The sequence below is a fragment of the Camelus bactrianus genome, chromosome 3 (genome assembly GCF_048773025.1).
Source record: "Camelus bactrianus isolate YW-2024 breed Bactrian camel chromosome 3, ASM4877302v1, whole genome shotgun sequence".
Classification (NCBI taxonomy): domain Eukaryota; kingdom Metazoa; phylum Chordata; class Mammalia; order Artiodactyla; family Camelidae; genus Camelus; species Camelus bactrianus.
This window is the reverse complement of record NC_133541.1, coordinates 61294839-61314845: the sequence shown is the minus strand read 5'-3', so window position 1 is coordinate 61314845 and position 20007 is coordinate 61294839. Positions and strand designations below refer to the sequence as shown.

General features: G+C 36.0%; 1 protein-coding gene and 1 long non-coding RNA gene across 10 annotated transcripts in view; one reads left to right on the top strand and one right to left on the bottom strand.

Annotated features, from left to right (window-relative positions):
* LOC105074787 (uncharacterized) overlaps positions 1–20007 on the bottom strand; it is a 455371-nt gene that overhangs the window by 430876 nt on the left and 4488 nt on the right. Inside the window, exons 2-3 of the long non-coding RNA XR_012505515.1 lie at positions 13268–13376; positions 8939–9000 (exon numbers count right to left, since the gene is read on the bottom strand). This is a non-coding gene — a long non-coding RNA (uncharacterized LOC105074787). The remainder of the gene's footprint in view (positions 1–8938; positions 9001–13267; positions 13377–20007) is intronic.
* Positions 10079–20007, top strand: part of MEF2C (myocyte enhancer factor 2C) — a 162194-nt gene continuing 152265 nt past the window's right edge. For 5 of the 9 annotated variants that reach the window (XM_074360338.1, XM_045522213.2, XM_010962417.3 and 2 more), the window contains exon 1: positions 10080–10287. The gene's annotated coding sequence lies outside the window, so the exon portion shown is untranslated. Of the gene's footprint in view, positions 10288–12719; positions 12753–20007 lie in introns of all 9 variants that reach the window. The other 4 variants (XM_074360344.1, XM_074360339.1, XM_074360348.1 and 1 more) reach the window with 3 other exon arrangements.

The following is a 20007-nucleotide window of genomic DNA, read 5'->3' as shown; positions in this document are numbered from 1 at the left end:
GAAGGACAATTATAAGTCCTGGGTCCAGTCGGCAAGAATTCATTAAGCACCAAGTGCATCCCCCACATTAGTCACTACGATTATGCCAATGAGTCAAAAGTATGCTCCTGCTTTCCAGGCCATAATTCAGAGAAGACATATATGTGTTTATTCAACAAGCATTACAGACTACACTTTACTCCATGCAAAGCACCAAAGGGGAGGAGGACAGCCAGCAACTCTCAGTTCTCAAGAAGGGTCTAACAAAGGAATTAACCAGTAACCGTATGTCAAGCAAAAAGTCATGAATATCATTGAAAAACTACAAACTCATTTCCATGGGAACCCCAGAAGAGACGCTGGTGAAATCATGGAAGTCTTAAGGAAGCAGATGGCATAAAAATAGATGAAGAGAATCTCCCAGATAATATAAATTAGTGCATTTACTAGGGATGAAGGAATCGAAAGTAAGAGCCCAAAAGTTTTCAGAACAAGTTACTCGCTTTCTTGATAATGACTGAATCTATTTCTTCTCATCAAATTCTTGCTGACATAAAATGATAACTTCTCGATTAACGACCACCCAGCACAAAGAACGTTGAAAAATTTGCTGTTCAAGGCTCCTGGTGATAACTGTAGCTGAGAAATCTCAAGACTGAAACTGTCACAATCATATGACAACAAACGAGACTTGCCCTTCCCACCACCACTCCACCCACTGACATGTGGCTATGAGGCACCTGAACTGTGATTAGTCCAAACTGAGTTGTCCTGTAAGTGTGAAATACACACTGGACTTCAAAGACTTAGTTACAAAAGAAAAAAGAAAGTAAAATATACCAATAATTTTTAATATTGGTTACCTGTTGATATCATATTATTTTGGATATTTCAAATGGAATATGTATATTATTACGTTATTTTTACATATATCTTTTTACTTTTTACTGTGGATACTAGAAAATTATTGAACAGTGCTAGTCCAAAGGCATTTTGAAGAAGGATAACTTTTTAAGTATTTCATGCTAGAAAGGAAGGATAAAATTCAGCAACATGCACTGGCATTTCAAATGATTATCTGATATAAAAATTTTATATAAGGAGCCACAAAACACTCTTCCCCCAAAACGCACAGTTGAGAAAACAAGAGCATCTTTCTTGATGAACTGAATCTCCTGCCCCACTCTGACCTGATAGTAAGTGGCATTAGTTTTTATACCTCCCTTTTTCTCTGGCAGAATGCTTCAGTCTAAAATTCAAGTTACTCAAATGCAGGCTTTTTTGATACAGCCTAGATTTTCTGGTTCAGTTTAACACCACCCCTTCTTTCTTATTTGCCTTGGTTCTGCCCCTTACTGTAATGGTCTTACTGTAAGTTATGGTAAAGCTTTTTGGAAATAAGAAGAGTTAAATATCAAATAAGAAAATGAGTGAGCCTCTTACTATGGTGTAATCAGTGAGAGACAACTCTCAAGAGACTCACTCGGTCTGTGGCCCTTCTCCCTGTTACAGGCATGAGGCATGATGGATGTTTACCAGTATCGGGCCAGTCTTCACATTTGGGATCATAAATACAGAGCTGATCCATCCAAGGCTGTCACCCAAGGGTCAGTGAGATTTGTTGGCACAATATTCAAACTGCACAGTGAGTCTGAAGTCACATGCAGCTGTAGGTAACACAGTATCAAATCAGGCATTGGAAGGAGCAACTATCCAAATACCCAGACATCAGGCAGGTGGTGGTCATCTTCTGATCTGATCATATTTTGTAAGATATCACAGTGTGGAGGGAGGACAGAGATAGCATCCCAAGATCCAAGGAGACCTAGCAGAGACCTAGGCCCATAAAGAGAGGAAGGGGATAATTTCTGTGACAGTGAGGCCACACAAACCCCTGGAACTAGGCTCAGAGTCATGGCCTCCCAGATCCCAAGGACTACAGAGATTCAAGCTGAGATTGAGCAGTAAGCCTAGCAGTTGTAGTTGGGCAATCAGATGTACCCACTGAGGAAGAAAGAGTCAAAGGCTCTGGATATGCTTCCTACTATTGGTTTTGGTCCAGGAACTGACGGGCTTAGCTACAGGTGGGAACATCAGTATACTCAGCTCAGTTTTGCTCAGGTAGATGCACGGCTAAGAACAGAGATGGTGGCAGTGCCTCTCCCCTCATGAACTGGAGACATTATACTGGTACCTATGCAATACTTATTTTAAAATTAATGTTTCAAGGATATTTAAGCTGCCTAGAAAAAAAAATTCAGAGTTTCCTAAATCTATGAAAAAGCCACTGTTTCCTGTTAATACCTATTCCTCTTCAAAAAAAAAAAAAAAATGCTTGTAATATTATTTACTGTAGAACCAGACTAACATAGTACAATCTTAAGGCTGTAAGAAAACTATAGAATGTTATGTAACTTTAGGAATCCTTATAAATAAATACATTTTAAAGAAATAAATAAGAATAAGAAATAAGTAATAATTTTCTCAGATAATCAGAGCTGGGATAGGATACAGAAAATATCATGGCCATCTAAAAATCAAGACCACACTGTCAGCACAAATTACTGGAAAATGAGAAAGAAATACACTAAGTCACCTGTACTATTGACGTAATTGTATGTTTTCTTAAACAGTTTTAAAGGATTTAGCACACAAGTAAGTTTTTATTTCAGAAAATCATAATTAATAAAATGTCAAAATGAGAGGTAATACACAATTGGCCACCACAAAAAAATGAGAAAAAGTATCAGGATCTGATCAATAACAAATGACCTGTTAAATCTAAAATATATTATTGCTATGTTAGAAAAGTTTGAAAAAAATGGATCAAGAACCCACCACTTCATCAATGTAAAAAAAAAAAAAAGAAGACATTCAAAAGATAGAACTAGTGTGAATTTCAAAAAGCAGACATAAGCAATTTCAAATTGGCTGCTATGTTCATAAAGGTAAATGACAAAAACGCCTATCCATACACTTTAAAATTCTATTTCAGGGAGACTCAGATCGGATTAAAAACTCTACAAATGTTTTCTGCCCAGTGAATATTCCAGTAACACACGCAGGTAGAGACTCAGACACCCTCCTTAGTCCAAGGGCAACTCCAAGGATGTCTTCCTGACACTGAGAGGAGGGGTGAGTTTCTGGAACAACTACAACCAATCACATCACAATATTTCCACCTTATATATTGTAAATCCTCCTTTTCATAGATCTGTGAAATAGACACAGCCTAACAAAAACTCTAAGATAACTGAGTTGTCACATTGAGTGGCTTTCCTAGTGCCTCCTACCAAGTACCAAAATATGTCCCCCAACATATCAGAAATAATATATTTTCTACTGAGTTCCAAGGGGGGAAAAACTTTTATAACTTAAGAAAACTCAAAATACGTGACAGTCTGTCACTGATTTAAAATACGTTCCAGTAACAAGTGACAGTGTATGTACAACACCCTCTGCAGCTGTATGTTCATCTCCACACACAAAGGCTATTTATTTCTAAACAGGTCACAGTAAAGCTTTGGTTGACGTGTACTGATGGCAGAATAGGGTCTGAGATGAGCCAAAGCTTTGTGTAATCCAAAACTCATTGATATTTAAATTTGGAATGGGTCTTTGAACTTACGTTTGAACATGTCATGAGAACATGAGACTCCTGTTACTTTGTACACGCTCATTCTTAGAAAGTTTGCCTTGTATGGTGAAGGTATTTTACTGAGGCCTTAACGACTAGGGCACGTCACCATGTGTGCTGAGGGTGGGGGAGGGCTGCTCACAAGCCTTCCGCAAGCCCATCACCGCTAATACATACCCTTCCAATAGAAGCAGGAGCTGCCAGGGACACTGCGGGAGACAAGGGAGTAGTAGAGACACTGCCTCTTGGGACTAAGATCTTCCTCCACTCACATGCTCTACAGTGCTTCCCATACGCTGAGTCGTATTATAATGCACTGGCTGTTTCATTTCTCCCATCTCCCATGAAGTGCCAGATTTTTAAGAAAAAACATTTTATTTTGAAATAGTTAAAAATTCACAAAAAGGTGCAAAGAAATGTCCTCTGCTGTATAACCTTTCCCAGCCCCTCCTCCTCCTCCCAGTGTTAACATGTTACATGACAATAGCAAAACCAGGTAACTGACATTGGTACACAGAGCTTATTCAGACTTCACAAGTTATACATACACTTATTTGTGTATTTGTGTGTGCGTGTGTGTGTGTGTGTGTGTGTGTAGCTGTATGCAACTTTATCATATGTGTAGCTCGGAGCACCCACTAACAGTCAAGACACTTAACTGCACCATCATCACAGACTCCCAGTGCCACCCTTTCAGGTCCACACCTAATCCCTCCCCTCCCCTCTCATCCCTGGCAACCACAAATCTGTCCTCCATTTCTATAATTGTGTTATTTTATGAATGTTGTATAAATAGAGACAAACAATAATGTACCCATTTAAGATAAATTTTTTTCATTCCGCGTAGTTTCCTCGAGGTTGACCCAAGCTGTTGCCCACATCAATAGCTCATTACACTTTATTGCTAAGTAGTATTCCACACTATGGCTCTATCACAGTCTGTTTAACCATTTATCCATTATGGACATTCGGGTATTTCCAGCTTGGGGCTATTACTAATAGAGTCATTTTGAATACTCATGTACAAGTTTCAGTGTGAAAATAAAATGGCAAGATTTTTAAGGGTAGTGTGATTCATCACTATTATCTCCAACACTTTATACAACACGTCGTAGGTAATCAAAATATTTGCTGAAGGAATGAATGAATGAACCACGAAACTGTCTCTAAATGGCACAAATAAAAATAGGACTCATCTTGTGGAAAAAACCTAATTAGTTGGGAGGGCATATATCAGCAAGAGGCCCTGTAAGTTACGTTGGCAGTTTAAAGACTGTAGCAGTGCCCCACAGGACACACACACACACAAACACACAGAGCAATTAAAACATTCTTCAGTTTGTTTTAAATACTGAGCTTTATGTTAAGATACTGCTTGACTTACAAAGCTATGGTTGAATTTTTGAGAAATAATCCGAGAGACTTCCTATCCAGCCAAGATGGACTAAGAGGGGTTAGATTTCCCCCCTTCCTAAAACAACCACCACCAAACTCTGACAAAATGTATGAAACAATGATTTTTAAGACACAGGACATCAGGCAAGAAAGAACAGTGGTCCCTGAGAGATGAGAAGCCAAGGAGGTGAACCTTATGATCACCCTGCTTACTGTCTTGAGGGTTGAGACAGCAGTGGCATGGAGGGTAACTCAAGGGACACAAATGCCCCACCTGTGTTGAGGAAACAGAATGGAAGGCATGTGGGAATAAGGTGGCTACAGTTCAAGGTCAGAGCACGTGGCAGAGGGCTGCTACACAGAGAACGCTCTCCTGAGACCTGTGGAGTCCCACTCAGGAACTGAGCACAGTATTGATCTGGGTAAATGTGTGAGGACACTATCAGAGGCTGGGTATTCCTTAACTCTAAGGAATAAATGGATCTAAGCAATGATCAATATCTGCTAACGTTTCAAATCGAGAGAGAATCAGTAGTCTTGCCCAGCCTTCTCCAAATGGTCTGGTCAAGGTCCTAGCATTAACAGAAAAGGCATAGGACGGAAGATCTTGTTAAATAGTTCCACAGGAATGCATCAGCAAATACAAACTATGGAAAGCTGGACAAACACAAACAAACCAGTTTTCTCAGGAAATAAGGAAAAATAAACAGAGGGGAACCTATACATTAAAAGAGAAGTATCAACCAACTGCAGTGTATGGATCTTATTTGTATTCTGTTTCAAACAGTAAAAAGTAATTCTAAACATTTTTGAGACAATTGGGAGAATCTGAATATTGATTTAACATATTTGATAACAATAAGGAAATACTTTTAGGTGTGGTTATTTTTTAAATGTGATTCATTTTTTTTCGATTTAAAAAAGTTCTAATCTTTTAAAAATGCCTGCTGAAATATTACAGGATGAAATGATGTTGTGTCTGGAATTAACTTCAAAATAATTTGGGGTGGGGGTGAGAGGTGGGCATGGGGGTATGACGAAAGAAAATTTACCATGACATGACAGTTGTTGAAGGTGGGTGTAATTGGATGGAAGTTCACTGCACTATTCGATTTTTAAATCTGCTTGGAATTTTCACAAAATAAATTTAGATAAATAAACTTAAAAATACATAAAGAAGTACAGTATCCATCGAGGCGGTGGCTAAGGACTCAGAGCTCACAGTCTATGTTTTTGAATCAAAACAATTTGTCAGACACAGAGATATCAGAGATAATATTTTACAAGGACACTGAAGACTGAATGGAGGACTGTCTTCTCTACACAGAACACTGGTTTTTAAGCAAGAATAGACCTTTTCTCTGAAAATCCAACAGCATGCAAGTGGTTGACTACCTATTCTAAGACACCAAAAAACATCAAAGGAGGTCAAAAAGCTGGGTCTGTAAATGTGATTGTTACTTCTTCTTGTTCTTTTCCTAAGGCAAGAAGTCTAACAGAGCGTAGGACTGTTCTCCTTCCAACAGCATCCTTGCAATACAACTCATCCAGTTCAATTTGGCCATTCCCACGTTTACTGATTGCTTAACAACTCTATTTTCTGCTCACTTTTAGTTTTGGGGTTTTGAGATGAGGGCAAAGGAATCTTTAGAGATGTCTGAAATTCATTTTCAAGTCAGATAATTCATTAGAAAGTATGCTTTATCTAGAAACTGTTTTTCTTTCTTTCGTTCCTTTTTTTTTTTTTTTTTTTGGCAGCAGAAGGGATACTCTGAGTAGCTTGTCCAAGGTTATGCCAAAAGAAATTTCCTCTCTCTTCTTAATTTATCTGAATTCTGCCCTCCAAAAGGACATGCCCAAGGGCAATGAATAGAGTTCTTAAGAAGATGAGTGTTTTATCATTCATTTTAAAAAATTCTTCATGGTCTTTAGTTTAATATCCTATAAAAAACCAATATCCTACATATAACTCATTTCTTAATCAAGAATGAGTTGATTTACAAATTTTTTTTAAAAAATCAATGTAAATTTAAAATTCTCAGTATTTTTAGGTAATTATTCTGTCTATAATATTACTGTACTAGTACTATTATTAAAATATCAACATGCACCCTAAAGTTTATTTTCATTGAATGCAAAAAAGCCCATGGGAGCAGATTTAAAACCTGAGATGTACTTTGGGAACAGAATCAACTTTGGAGAATCAAGGCCAGTGGGCATTTACATAGGCTGGTTACATTTTCAGAAGTATTTGTAAGGATGTACTACATACTGCAGAAATTCTAACTGCATTTTTCAAAATATTTATGATTATAGTTAGAACTCCCATTAAGGTGTTTTTCTTTTTACAGACAGTCTTGCTTGCAATGACCATTTTAAAAGTTGCTACCCTAGGCTTATAAAACAATATTATAATGTCTTCCCACTAACCATATTAAAAACTGTCATCTCTGGGAAATGCTACAAAAAATTTCAATGCCAACAATAATTCAAGTATTAAAGCAAATATAAAAATTGATAGTTTAATCTACAAAGGATTAAAAAGACTTTGCAAGAGAGTATTTTAATTTCTGATAAGAGCAAAATAATAGTATAGTAGCCACTAGTCACATATGGCCTATGTATTTTATATATATACTTTTTTATTTGGCCTATATAAATTTAAACTAATTAAATAAAACTCAAAACTCAGTTACTCCATCACACGAGCCACATTTCAAGTCCTCAAGAGACACATGTGTTGACACTGGACAGTGTAGATACAGAACATGTTCATCATCACAGAAAGTTCTATTGAATAATGATGGTCTTTGTTAGAGAGACCACCACTGGTGAACTGATGTGCAGATATCAATTTATTTCTATCAAGCCAATTTTTCCTTTGGTATAAGAGGTTGAATTAAACTGACTGAATTTAAATGATCTTTCCAGAAAACTCTATATTCCAATGTAAACACTTAAAATTCTGCTACAAGAATCGCAGTGTAGATTTCCTTTTTCTTCGTGCTACAAGGAGAATGGGATTTTTAAAAATTCCGTTTCCTCAAGATACAGAAGTATAACATTAACTGGTCTTCTCTTTCACTTTGCATTTTCTTTCTTTGTAACCGTCTATTCTAACCCTGCTCTGCTTCCAAGTTTACCCAGCAATGGTCCAATCTTTATTTTGTGGCGAGGAATTTCTAGTTTAGAGGGCAGCACTTCAGGCCTCCAACTCCACACTTACGAAGTTTGTAACTAGCATCAAAAAAAAAACCTCACAGCCTAGCCAGGTCCTTCTACCAAGTAAAGGGTTTAATTTAGCAGAGACACTGAGTGATATAATCTTTATCAAAGAAAGACTGAATGAAAATAATACGCCAACCTCCCGAACCTTTATGCAAACAGATTTTTGCATCTCTGAAATTATACTTTTTTCAAAATTCTTTGTGCTGTCTAAATACTTAACCTCATCTCTGCTCACTTGCTTACTCCCCAAGTAAAGTCTAAAAAGAAATAAATTGCTATAAATGTTTACCAATAAAGTATTACTTTCCAAGCAATTTTTTTCTTAATTTTTAAAATTGAAAAAGTTTCATTACAATTAGGTAACTGCTCCTGGCACAAGGCCTCTGAAACACTGTTTCTCAGACACTAATGAGTTTTAGAAAAGTTTGAAACTCCCAATTCATTAGGACTTTGAGTAGCTGTTTGTAACTTAGGATGAGAATTGGTGGAGAGATTGTGACTAAACACATAATTTTATGAAATATGATGAAAAACATAAGGGTTTTGTTATGATGCACATAACAAAGAACCTGTTTCTTTTTAGCAAGCTCCTAAAAAGTACCTCCCGTATAATTATTAAATAAAAACACTCACTTATTCAGTACTCAGCTAGCTTTTAAACTCTGAATAAGAGAAGTACACAGTGAGAGGGGTACTTACATGGTTTCCTTGGATACTGGATGATGCCATTCAGGTCTATGTTTTTATCTGAAAGTGGTGCCCTGTGGAGAAATGAGGCTTAGTGAGTGGCTGTTTATGCATAGTAAGTAAATAGGAACTTTGTTTATTTTACAAAGCATTTTTTATTTTGACCCAGATTTCTTTTCCTCATCGCACCCAACGGCTGTAAACAGCAATAATATGGTAGAACAGGTATTCTGCACAACTCTTTTTAACACCACTTAAGAAAACATAATTATTAAAGTAGAAACTCAGAATGCCGAGGCTAAGCACATTACTTCTTGTGCTGCTTTATATATCTTGACTACTATATTTATGTCAGACATATCAATGAACACTGCCTGCCTCTCTCTTTTCCTTCAAAAGGAAATGCTCTCAAACTATCAATAAAGAAATCAATCTAAAAAATTCACATAAATGATAAATGTCCTTACCTTAACCAGAGAGTAAGAGAACTCTAGCTTCGGCCCACTCCTAAACACCCAACGCTTCCACAGACATCAGCTGCCATTTTAAATGTTGTACTGGGATCCTCCATTCTCAACAGTGTAAGTGCCATGAGCATACAATTTGGACATTGAGTCTCTCAGAACTACACGCTTTCTAATTTTGGTAGCGTGATTAATCCCTCCTATGTGATAAGTTTTTAACCTAATATTTCTTTGGATCGAAAAGAACAAATGAGCTACAGCAAAGAATGGCAACTGATTTTAATGCTTAACACAATTTAATAACCTGGAGTGAAGTAAGTGTGTGCTATGTTTCCATTAAAAAGTTTCCAGCCACAATTAATTGAACAAAAACTCGTCTTATTCCAAGATTAGTCTTGGAAATGTAATTTTAAAGTCTGTGTGAAATGGGGGAACTTACGTTTTACCATATGAAAGCAATCTCATTTTTTAGGAACGATTTTTGGATAGACTTCCGAGTTGATATTTTCCATTTGAACTGGCAGCAAAGGGGCTTGGAAGGGGGGAGGGGAGAAAAGCAATTCTGTGTTCTTCTGCCAGCACTGACAAAGGTCTGCTTGTCAGTGATACCTTTACAGCTAAATTTACCCCAGAGTGACAGGAACAGGTGCACCTCGGCCTGCCAGACACTTGTGCACAGGGATCACGCATCTTACGGCTTGACGATCAAGGGGGGAAAGCCTGGGTCTTCATAGAAAAGGAGAGGAGGCAAACGCAGCCCAAACTGGGGGGTTTCTCTTCAAAGCCAGCTGGTCTGGCTTTATTCTACAGGAATTTTTTTACCTGTCAGAGTTTGGACAACAAAGCCCTCAGCAGGTGCTGACGGGTACAACTTCCTGGAGAAGCAGAAAGGCACTGGTGAGTTTCAATTGCCAAAATATATTTTTTAATCTCTAAAAGTTGATTTTGTTATCTTGGAAGAGGCACTGCTGAGGTACCTACATTCAGAACACTGAGGAGACCACTGGAATCAGAGCCAACTAACTCAATAGTGGGTTTATCTGTTGTAGAAGGTAGGGCTATTACCATTTGACAATTTTTCAGAGTTAAAGAAAGGTTATACTTTATATTTTTAATGTGGGTCTCTTTCATCACTATCTTCAATATCTTAAAAATGAAGAATTAATTATATATATGATATTAGACTATCCAAATAAATACACAAATACTATTTCATCCCTTTACCTAATTCTGTCATAATCTATTCATTCCAAATAAAATGTTATTTTTCAATAAATCTCCAAATAAAAATGTGAAATGGTACATGCTCTTTTCAAATGTTTCATGTGCTAGTATTTTTCACGTGTGCATGTGACAGGAATATGATTAGAGAGAATATGAAATTAATTTTATTGTAATACATTTTTTTAAAACATGTATTGCACAGAATGTTTAATAATGAAAGTGGCAACATTTTCTCATAACTTTACAAAGAGTTTCTTTAGAGAAAAATCTTTGGAATGAACAATCAATACAGTACTAACGCATGTTTTTACGTCACTGATTTCCAAAATTAGTACATTTATATATTTGGTATTTTTATTTTGTGAATTCAAAAGTTTAGGCAAAAATATTTTTTTCAGAATAGGACTTTAATTAATGCAAAACATGGAAAAGTGAGACCACATGTTAGGACATATTTTTAAAAAGAGATTCTATTTCAAGGATTCATTCTTTTAACTATGCTTCACAGCATTTCTCTACAAATTGTTGTATTATAGCAAATTGAAAACATTTATTTAAGCAAGTAAGGAGCTCAAAGCTAGGGACTATACATAGTAAACATATGAAACCATTTTAATAACCAAAATCCATATTCACAAGCAACATGGACTAATGAATGTAAAAGACACACAGCATACATTGAGCAAGAATGCTATAAATTATGATGCAGAAAATCAATTTTCTGGGCTGTGGGGGGTAGAATTGGTGCTTAAGAAGAGAAATGCTCCCACCAATATAAATGAATACTGTGAAGCAATTGTCTTATTCTGATGATCTCATAAATAATTTTCAATCCGCATGCTTAATACATAGTCACATAGTGGGAAAATAGTAAGATTTTTTTAATACCCACAGTATCTAAAACAAGTGTCAAATCAATGATGATACGGGTATGTCCTGAATTTATATGTATCACACTCTATCAGACTGAGTTAATTGCTGTTTAAAATTATGAAATATTTGTGGTTTAATAATTACCAGAAATGATCTACCCCACCAAAAAATCTAATTTTTTGAAACATAATCTTATCTACATTTCAGTGAACCCATATTTTAAAAAACTGAAACCCAAATCTGATTTCCATAATAAATTACTAAATGTAGAATACGGTTCAGAAAATTAAAACCTCTTATTTTTTAAAAAAGAAATACATTGTGATTCAAACTGCTATTTTTGTGTGATATTTTAAATCTTCAGTATATTGATTCTGGCACCTGAGTAACCATGGTCACTGAATTTTTTAGTTAACATTATCTCTTAAAGAATGAGTATGTACTCAATGCAAATGATAATTTTTTTACTTATCTGGTCTGTTAAATACATATTCCTAAAGAATCAAGCACTTGCTTTTAAAGATGACTAATTATTGCAAAACTGAACATACACTCTTAAGTCAACTTCAAAATTACATTTGAGTTTTTATGTGCAATACAATTAGCTATAATTATAATACTGTCTTTCATTAACATTAAGTACAAGCAATACAAAAGTTCTTCCAAACTATTTTTTTTGACTCTTATGAATTACTTAAGTGTGACTGAACCTGTAAGAAACAATGTTAGGTATAGCCCAAATATTTCTAAATAACTAAAATTTATAAGTTTAACTATGCTCTAAATTGTGGGCTTAATCTAAAATTCCATTATATTTCTTTTAATTATGAGAAGAAGCTTTAATTACTTGTTTGCCATGCAGCTACATGTCTGTCCTTCTGATAAACCTTCAACTTTCCTGTCAGGAAAATACCTACGCCAACTCCCTCAATGTATGGGAATGGTTTATTTTAATAAGTCTTAGTCAGAAACTGTGGCTTAAAGTTGCAATGACTCATACATGCCCTAAAAGTTTAATTTTAAAACACATGTACTTTAAGTATTATTTGCAATATATGTTCATGTGTTAAGGAGAGCTTATTTATACTGGAGAAAAATTAATTATTCTCCCATTTCAGAAAGACATTTGAAAAACATTTTCTTTACCTTATATATTCATAGGGAAAATCTTGGTTCTCCTGGCACTCAATTCCAGAAAATTGTATTCTGAATATCAATCTATTTAATTTCAGGACAAAGAAGTTTCCAGCTAAAATGGTTTACTTGTAAGTATTTAAAGAAACAAAAATTTTGGCAGCTTTATATGTATCTCCTCATTGACCAGCCACCTGACTGACAGCTGTCAACTGTCTGTGAGCCAAATGTAACCCAGTAAAGATAAAAATTACATATTACTCATCCCTGTTGATAATACCTGGTGCCAGCAGGTTTTCAAATAGGAATAACTAGACTGTAGATATAAAGAAGTAAAAGAGGAATAATTTCCACCATCTACCATCCCTCCTCTGTCACTAACTTGTTTCCCCTTCCTTTTCCTACCTCCCCTACCTCTCTCAATGTCCATATCTCACACCGACAAAGAGTTAATTTCCTTAAAGGAACTTCAGATAAATGTAATGAGTGTGTATCCATGAAAATACTGGGCAGCCAGGTAATGATGCCCACACATTTCTTTCAATCAAATCTTCTTTTAAGTTCATGGAATCTTTGCAAGAGTCTTTGAAGCTTTCAACTACTCATTTTAAAGAAAATGAAACAGAAGCACAAAAATGAAAGTTACCTAAGATCATCAATGTGAGAATGTAGATGCAGGCTTGGGTCTGTGTCCCACCTTCATATCCAGTGATTTTTTTTGCCTTCTATTAGACTTAAACATGTGGACTGTCACACTATAAGTAAAAAAGAGCACATGAAAATTAATGTGAATTACATTCCTTTGGAGAAGCATATTCAGTCACAAAATGTAATACCTTTTAGAGAAGTACAGATTTACCAGAGTATATTAAAATGTAGTTTAAAAAAAACATAAACACATTAAAATTTCTATGGTATGAATTCTCATTTAGGTTCTCTTTACTATTTAAGTTGATTTTAAACTGAAAATACTAAAGGTGCACATGAAGTAGCAGAAATAAAAAATAATCAATGGCAGCATATATGTTTAGATGAATGAGAAATGAAAAGTTCAGGTTGAAATTTTTTTTTGAAATAATAGAGAATAATTAAAAATACCAAATATACCAACACATAAGCATATGCATAATACTCAAGTGCAGAATATATTAAACAGTTCATATAACTGACCCAACAACTAACTAGCTTATATGTATGTGTGTTCATTACTAAACCTCTCTGGATCCTAGTAGCTTCATCAGCAAGTGTTTCCTAACAGTTCAGAAATTCTTTAACTCAGTAATCCTGTATTAATATAAGCATCTGATATTTATTCAAATAATTATTAATTATTCTAATATTTTATATTGTTATAATATAATTTGTTGGTAATGCTCCACAACATACTGATTCAGTCAAGGTCATGAAAATATATTCAAATTAAATACCTAATTTTTTCTGACCCTCCAGAAAAGGAATTGTTTAGGAGATATCTACCATGTTCTGAATTTTAAATAATTTATGTTAACCCTAGGCTTTGGAGCAATATTTGCCTGTGAGAAGTGTTTGCTTTAAAATCCAGACATGCAAACACATTTTTTTTAAAAAAGGAGAGGGAAGCTTAAAACATTGATATAGGATATGGGAGGAAATTGTGGAAAGGGTTTCCTTGCAAGGGATTAGTCTAAAATAATCTCCAACATCTCTATGATACCATTTAGCAACTAAATTATATATCTAAATTTACAAATGAATTTGCTTATTCTATTACATTTAGTCCAAATCAACATTAGTCATTAATCAGCAAACCATTTAACAATACGCAGTAACAGTATGTAAATCAACTGCAAGCAAAATAATCAGTAAATAATACCCATTTCTAACAACTGAGAAAGACAGGGGTGTCAAAGCAAAATATGCAAAATCACAGGACTTTCAAATAAATTTAACCATCTCCCTGTATCTCAAATGACTGTTAGTGAAAGTGAATGATGACTTGTCCCTTGTCTGCCTTTGAAGGATCATAAATGTTTTCTCCTCAAAGCTGAAGAGTGCTGTCCACAAAGCACCAGAGCAGAAGTAGGGTGCTCTGAGTTGTAGTCTCTGTTTGCACTGCTTAGTAATTTTGTAACTGGAAACAGATCATGTAACCTCTGAGAGGCTACTGAACGGATGAGACTCTTGCTAGGCTGTGTGCAAATCAGAGGAAAGGAAGTTTCAGTTATCCAATAAGAAGGCGTATCCTCTGCTGTGTGTGAAGTCCCAAAAGGACTCTGGACCTTACTGGTGGGTTCCGTTCTGCAGTGGCATGCTCTGCCCTCTCCTTATTGCTGTAAGTAGCTCACCATGTCAGCATTCCAAGTATTAAAACTAACACCAGTATTAACCTATGAAATCAGTGGGCAAAACAAAATCACTTTGTAATACACTACTGACCAGCTGGCCATATTTTTCCCACTTGGGTGCCCTGGCAACAAAACATGAAAGGTCTTACCATCAAAATGATATTATTTATATAGCTTTGAAGTTTCCAGTGTGCTCTCTAAGGCTGAGTTGACACAAAGGATTTAATAGTCATTTAATGTTTTTAGTTTCATACAATGGGAGACTTTTTTAATGAAAGAAAAAAAAATTCACCACACTCAATGCTGTAAGCCAGTATGTGAATATGTTTGTTCGTGTCAGAAAAACACTGGAACGAGAAACAGGCGTGGCGGAGAACCCCTAATCTGAAGTGATAAAAATATCTGAATCCCAGAGAGGTTAATAGCAGCAGCTGGGGATGGAGAGAGGTTAAAAGGCTGGGAATGTGGACTGCCGTGTTGCCTGGGATGCCAGTGTTGTGAAGGCCCTTCATGATTGCTGGGCAGACCGAGGTAATTACCGAGGTGATAAGGAACATTTGTATTGATTGGAAGTCGCTTTGGTGAAAAGCCACATTTCTTAAGTGATCAAGAACAAGCGCTAGTCCTGGGTGCAGCGAATCTCGGCTCACAGCCACTGACAGTCACTGAAATATGCACGTGTTTGTGGGCCAGCTGTCACTGCAGGTAGAGGTCCCTGGATCCAAAGCCCATTTTAAAGGTTTTGCTGAGATTCTGGGATCCAAGGAGCATATTCCATCCAAGAAAAGATAGGTGCTACTCCTCAGATAAGTGAAGATGAAGACATTCAGAAATGCACAGAAATTTCAGAGAACTAGCTCCCCATGTTGCTTAGTCAGTTTTCTCATTACAATAGGTGGAATCTATGTGGCTTTTTTTTTTTTTTTGCTTGTTTTAATATGAATCAAGATAGGCAATGGGAAAACTCATACCATTTTGAACTCTCATTCTTACTATTTTGAAAGGTGTTCACTAACTTAAAAGTCCCATGAAACTTAAGATGATTCAGGAGAACAGGAACAAATGATGGAGAAAAGGTAAGGTTGCAGGATTAGGACTTGGAAGACTTTATGCTTACTCTACACTAAAGCAGTGGCTTGCAAAAAAAAATGTACGTAAGAAACACTGGAGGAGTTAATTAAAATGCAGGTCCCTGAGATTGAGGCTCCATGGACCTGAGGTGGGGCCCAGGAACCTGCGTGAATCTGACGCACTCTGAAAACCTGCTCTCTGCGCTAGGTTGTTCAGTCCTCACTGGAGCCTTCTCTAAGCGGTGGGTTCCCCTGCTCTACAGTAGCAAGAAAATGAGCACTTAGAGATCTCAGGCCCTGAGAGATCAAAGGGAACATGCGGACACAGCTACAGATATTCTATGTCCACTTTTATTTACTGTCTGATATAGTTTTGCCTAAGTAGTTCATTACTTTTCATTCTTTTTATGTAGGTTGGCAAATGATAAGGTTCACCCAATACTAATGATAAGGCAAAACTCATTCTCAAGTTCTCCTGAGGTTTCAGGCACTAAATAGTATAGCCTGAAATATGAAAAATGGCTTGAACTGACCCCTTAGGAAAGTCATGAAAAAAAAGCACACACAGTGTTTAATATGAGAAGTATGTATGCAAACATATTCAGTTTTAGAATACTAGAATTCTAGTTTTAGAAGCTTTAGAATACCAGTGATCACTGACCGAGGGAGTTTAAAGGGTTATTGGCCTAGTGTTAATGTATGGGAAACCGCAGGCTTTATTCTTCTGTATGTGAGTCACTTTGTGGCCATAGGCTACACAAACTAGAATCTCACAGTTACATAAGGGTAAGGTGAGAATGTGTGGCTGGATGAACACAAATCCTTCACAAATGCTAGATAAACAAGATAAGCACATGCTTTACTGGCTGCGAGTTAATCATCATTGTAATCAAAGAGTAATTATAGTGATTAATAACAAAAATAATCATAGAAACTCTTCTATGACCATACTGTCTATAGCATAAATCATCAATTATTTAGAAATAAGCTCATTTGTTAGTAGTATTTTATTTTGAAGTCATTCAGATAAATAGAAAAATATTATTAATAAAGCCCCCTGGTTCTGAAATAGAAAATGTAGCTTTCCAAAGCAAGAAAAAAAATCTGATTAATTGTTAATAACCAGTAGAGTGTGTGTGTGTGTGTGTGTGTGTGTGTGTGTGTGTGTGTGTGGCCTTACTGAGTTTACAACTGAAAATTAAAAATTTACAACTGAAAATAAAGAGATGGAGCAGAAAAGATGAAGGAAAGACAAAAGAAATAAAGATGAAAAAGGAAGGAAATGGAAAAGATGGGAGTAAATCTGTTGATTAGCTATTTAGCTATTTCTAAAGGGATCAAAAGGAACACAAAAATTGAAGAATGTTTCTTACATACCCCTCTTTAAGTAGTGTTCAAACTCATTTACTTAAGACTCATATTTCATTTCTGAATATAGTATACTCTATTTAATATGGATGTTCCATATTTAGAGGTTTAATGCTATACAAAGTTGGGACATATTTCATTGATGTGCCCGATCTTTGCACACAGGAAGATGCTTTACCAGTGATTTCATAGAGGAGATAAAGGGCAGAATGCATTTTGCCCTCCAACCTTGAACCTCTCCCCAATCCTTCCAAATTCTTCCCTCCATCCAGGAAGTAACACTATTCTTATCACAGGGTTTTTATATTCCCTTCAAGACATTTCTGGAGAAATAATCACTAACAACACCTCTGGTGGCTTTTGGGGTGGGGGCAGAAGGGACTGCACAACACAGTAGGCGGTGATCCAAGGGACACACAGCAACTGTGTGCCTCCTATGCAAAGAGGGAATAGAAAAGGAAACCAGGGCAGCAGGAACTAAAGTATATTATATTTTTTAAAAAACTAATAAGTAGACAAATGTTCAAGAATCATGATATTTTGCTGAGAGAGAACTTGTCTTTCAATCCCAACCTTTTCAAAAATAATACAATGTCTTCCTCAAGGAAGAGCCAGGCTTCTCACTGACTTGCAGCCAGGACAGAACACCAGGACCTGAGACATACTGAGAGTCTCCTCCCCAAAGCATCTCCTGACCAACACAGCAGGAATTTTGCAGAATTTGTGTAATCACAGATATTCCTTTGGATTATGAACTCTTTTCGGAAAACTTCTGAAGAGAAGTTCATTTAAAGGAATAACACATTGCTACTGCATCACAAAGTAAGTGGCCGGAGTGCTTGGCTCCTCTGGTAGAACATAGTCCAAGAGAATTCAGGAACATAAAGAGGCTTCTGAGGAATGAAAGGACCTTGTGGGTCATATCAGGGAGAGGCTGGGAGGAGATAGAGGCACTCAATAAAGAGCTATTATTGATTTTTAAAACTGCAGCTGAGTGAGCGGAGCATGCCAGAGTGAAAGGAGAACTGGCTGAAGGTGAGTGGAGGGAAGATGGTGATACAAAGACAAGCTTCAGCAACCTTACCATTTTGCCTGCACCACACCCATAATCTTGATTACAAAGGACTTAAAAATTCAGATTTAATAGGAAGCCACTAATTCTATACATTTATGCCAAGGTTCCATAAATTTAAGTGTGAGATTATGTAATAAATAAGCAATTGAGAAGATGTCTGATATAGTTAAAAAATAAAATTTTGGTGCCTTATTCTGGGCAAATATAATTATTTTCATAAGCCTGATCAAATCGAGTATGAATACAAAAAAAGATTCTCTGAAAAGGTTATATAAAATACTGACGAGGATATTAGAAATTGGACACCCCAAAGTGCAAGGCTTCTTGGTATAATGCATATTGGTTTGATCAACATATTGTCATAAGTATGTTTTACATTTATTTCAAATATGAAATGCTTTTATGAAATAAAACTGCTTTGAAGCATGAAAGCTGATAGAAAAGAAAATATCGTCTAAAATTTTGTTAGATGACTGATGTTGAGATGTTTTTCAGGAATATGGGATAGCCCTTGAAAGTGAAATAGTATAATGATAGCTAACTTTATTGAACGTTTTCTACATGCCAGGCACTAAATGGCTATACAAGTACAATTTCACATCTTCTTGTTAGCAAAATCATCATCCTGGGGAGGTCCCGCAACTTTCCCCATTTTACAATGAGGATATTTAGAGAATAAAGGTTAAATGATTACTAAGTGTTTGAGCCTGGATTCTAATCCAGGGTCTCTATCTACCCTTTCACTCTGGCCTTATCCTGTTGTACATTGTCTGAAAAGGTATTTCCCACAATGTTCATACATGATATATAACTTTTCATTAATGAAACTGGCTTCTCAAAAAAATGAGCATAACTTTTATGAGTGTTAGTTGCCAAAATGTCTCCTTAAAGGCTACACATTTATATCAGGGACATCCTAGAAATTCCCATCTTATATCTGCGATTAGTGTCAATTTATGAAGCAGATATCCAATAATCTGCTGCTTTATAATCATATCATAGTTTCCATCAAGCACCTTGTTCATGACATTTGGTTTGGATTTAGTTTCAGTAACAAATTCATCCTTAATGATAATGACTTGCCAACAGACTGTTAAGATTGCAGAGTAAACTCCTAAGGACATTTCTGTAGAAACTTAAATGCAAGGACACCATTACTGAAATAAGCAAAGAGCTTCCTAAAGTGTGAGCCTTGAAGAGGTTGACACACGGTTAGACACATATTTATGAAATATTTTCTGGCTGGGAAAAAATATCGATTATATCATTTCCTGCTCTCATCATCCCTATAAGTGAGCAAAGTTTATGAGTATAAGGAAGCCGCATAGCATTGTAGCTAAGGGTATCTACTGGAAACAAATCAACATGGTTTCACATCCTTTGTCTGACACTTACGAGCTATGTGACCTGGGGCAGGTACTGTTACCTCTCTAAGCTTTAGTTTTTAAAATCTGTAAGACGGGGAGAATGGTAGTACCTATCAGAAAGGTTGTTGCTTAGGTAAAAAGAAGTAAAGTTTACAAAGCAATTAATACAGTATTAATCCAAT